Genomic DNA, 3962 nt, shown 5'->3' with positions numbered 1-3962 from the left:
ACAGTACTCCCCCTAAGATCATACCTCTCCAAAAGGAGACTTATTCTTAAATGACAGTGGCTGCACCAACAAGTTTATACAAAATGGACAAAATACCAAGCATACTCTAGTAGCTCCATCTCAAAAAAATAAATGCCCATTTGCAAAAAAGGCTACACCATATGAACCCAGACCACCAATTGACATAGCGATACCAATTGAGAGCTAAGGGACATTCAATGTTTGTACCAATTGTGTTCATGAACACAAGATTGCTAGGAAAAATCAAATTCACAACTTAAATGAAATGAGGGTATTTCAACCAAGATGAAAGCCTTTCATTTCCTATGCAATATTTCTTCCCAAGGCTAAAAAATGTTGCCTCAATGCCTTCTACTGCTAAATGTAGTAACTCCCCTTGAGCTAATGCTCTATGATCTGTTTCATCTGCGTGGGGACAGATCCTGTTGACCTGACTTGACCGTGAGCTTCTTTTCATTCCACAATTTTGTTCTAGCTCATCTTCTTCTCAGAGCATAGAATATTATTGTGTACTCCCATTGAGATTATGTTGGATGCTCTCTCCTTTCTCTTACTATGTTGATACATTTTAAATAAACCAACTTATTACTATAATTAGCAAGGGAGTCGGTCATACCTTCAATGTTTAGATGCATCTCTCTATATAAGCTTTGTTAAGTCTGCATCTAACTTATTTAGCCTCCATTGAGGCCATTCTCTTCCTTTACCGAAGAGAAATAGAGGTTTTGCACCCCTTGAGAAAATTTTCCTCTTTCTTTATCCAAACCTTCATTAGCCAAATCCTAGCAGCATCATTTCTTCCCATATTTTCCTTTGCCCATATTTGGGCCTTTTCTTAGCTGGGCATGGCTAGAGGACACTCCTCTTTACTTTCTATTTTCTTTCTCCACATATTCTTGATTTTATTTTGAATTATTTCTCCTCTTTTCAACTTTATCCTTTGACACATAATGCTAAAGACAGGCTTGCATTGATTCGTTCAATTGTTCCTTTTTGTCTTCAAAGCTTGAATTTCTATATTTTCATGCATATTCTAGGAGGCATGCTTCACGCTGCTATACCTAAAATTTTATGAATTATGCACAAAATTTCCACAATTGTAGCATTTGAAATCACTTAATAATGGGGGAAATTATTTCTATACTTAGTAGCATTCCTATCAAGGCCCCTATTATTGTCCACATGCTTTCTCCTACTGCTACTCCACACACTCTATTTTCTTGCATGCCATCTTCAATCCATGGCTTTATGCCCAAAATTTCAGCAAGAAAAACAATACCCATGAAAATCCTTTTGACAACTAAAGATACCTTTTCTTTGAAGGATTTATGTTTGAGGGGGAAAGGACCTCTATTGGTTCTTCATGTGCCTTCCATGGTTGTCTAGATTGCTACCTTGCATTCTTCCTTGCAGCTAGCCATCTCTCTTTTACCGCTCTTCTCATTGTTGCTTAACATTCCATTGTTGCCTCTTATTCTCTTGATGTTGCTACTATCCAACAACCTCTTTTCCATTCTTGTTATTGGAATCTCCAACTACCCTTACTTCGATAGTTGACCCTTCAACCTTTTCCTTCTTGGATCTTGATTCTTCTTCAAAACTCAAACCAACCTTGATGAGAGGGGATATTTTCTTAGCAAGCATATCATCCAAGGCTTTCCTAATCACCCCAAGCTTCATATGTTGAGACAATTCTTTATTTTTATTTTATAGATCATGTCTAAATGAGACTAATTTAGCTTTTCTTCTATCATAGTGAGCTTATTTTCATCTAGTTGAATGGTTAACCTCCCATTCAATATGCCAACCTCTTCTTGTTGAGAATTTAGATCAAGTATTGTTTTTCTTAACTTCTCATTCTCAATCTCATACTCATGCAATTGCTTCTTCTACTTGAGATTAGCCTTTGAGAGATCCTTGATGTCATTTACAGTAGAGATCAACTTATTTCTAAATTAGATCTTTCATCTATATCCTTTTCTTCATTGTCAGGGGCGTTAGATGAACTACACCGAGATCATTTTCTTCACTGTTATAGGATCCTTTATTTATTATTTCTACTAAAGTGGGTCTATCTTAATTACTACTACTAGATGCATGGTTATCTCTACCTTAAAGTGATTCACATGAACATCTAGATAATGAATGACCTATTTATTTACATTTACCACAAAGAAATAACTTACCTTCTGAGCAGCATGGCCTCTCATCTAGGTCTTCTTATTCACCATATTTGGAGTGAAAATCAACAATTTTATGATAGGAAGAAATATCTTCAATCTTTTGAACATATTTCCATTTTGATGCCTTAACCTTTTTCTTCTTATCACCAGAAACTACATTTTCTTGTTAACTACTTGAAAAACAAGGTTCTTCATACTTCTCTTTAGCAGCATTGCAATCTTCTCCATACATACATTGAATTCTGTCTAGCATTTCCTTTTCTATCTCACAATGCCTTACTTAGACTTTAAACTTCTGTGGTTGTTATTTGGTGTAGTATGATCCAGATTATCCACAGCATTATATTCATCATGTCGATGTTTTGAACACCAAAGGTGGTCCATCATCAAGACCAAAAAATGGTAGATTATGAATGATTATTCTTTGAGAGAAGAATCCTTCGACCAACGTATATAAACCTAATTAATCCTAAATAGTGAAAGCCGACCTAACCTATGTATATTAGTTTAATTTTTATTCTTATTTTATTTATTTATTTCAATTTTAATTTATTTTTGTTTTAATTATTTATTTTTAATTTAATTATTATAATTATTTTGAATAAACTAATTATTAATTAGTTTAGTTAATTAGTTAATTAATTCATTTAATTGATTAATTAATTAATTAAATTAAATTTATTTATTTTATAATTTTTGTTTTGATGATTTTATATTTCTTTTAATTTAATTAATTAATTAATCTAATCAGCTTATAATTTATTTTAATTTAATTATTATAATTAAATTAATTATTAATTAGTTTAGTTAATCAATCAATTAATTAATTTAATTAGTTTTTAATTAGTTTTAATGATTTTATATTTCTTTTTATTTTTATCTTAATTTTATTTTTAATTAATTAAACCCTAAGTATCTATTTTATAAACAAGAAACCTATTTAATTAATAAATAAATAAATTTAATTGATTTATAATTTTTATAATTCTCCAAATGTTAATTTATAAAACTAATTGTTACTATAATCTATGGTCATTAGAATAAATTTATTTTGTTATATTGGTTATTATTAATTAATTAATTAATTAATTTTATTTTATTTTTATTTTGGGGAGAAACCAGTGATACTAAGCTACAAAAGATTTGGAGGGATTTATTTGTCTAATGAGGGGAAGCCAGTTTCCACTAATCTCGCTCCCATTGTCCCTGTTGAGGTTTTGAGGAAATTTCATGATTTCAATGGCCTCTCTGATTTTCCTCTTTTGATAATGATCCTCTCTTGCAATGATTTTGGCGTCTTCTAAACATACATGATGTTTGGTTTTGGATGAGTGTTCTGCAAGGGCTGATGTACGGGATCTCCCATTCTTAATATCAGCTCCATGCTCTTTAAGTCTTGTTTTCAGAGATCATCCTATTTCCCCAATATAACTCCTGCGACATGAGCAATAAATCTTGTACACACCCTTGAGGTTTTGATGATCTACGTTATCTTTGACTGATCTCATCATTTGCCTAATTGTTCTACATGTTGTAAACTGAGTGTTTATGTCCTTCTTTTAAAAAAATTTTATGATCTTATCTTTAATCCCCTGAATGAATGGGAGGTAAACTTTCCCACAATTTTCTTTTCTGTTTTCCCTAGCATCCCTAGAGAGGACTTTATCCTGAGCTCTTTTTATAGATTTCTTAATACTAAACTCCTTGTATCCTATGCTTTTGAAAACAAAGGTTAAGTGTTTAATTTCTTCATTTAGG

Source organism: Pinus tabuliformis, chromosome 6, assembly GCF_031772625.1.
Source record: "Pinus tabuliformis cultivar Carrire ecotype Pingquan chromosome 6, CPIR1, whole genome shotgun sequence".
Lineage (NCBI taxonomy): Eukaryota > Viridiplantae > Streptophyta > Pinopsida > Pinales > Pinaceae > Pinus > Pinus tabuliformis.
This window is presented reverse-complemented; position numbering follows the sequence as displayed.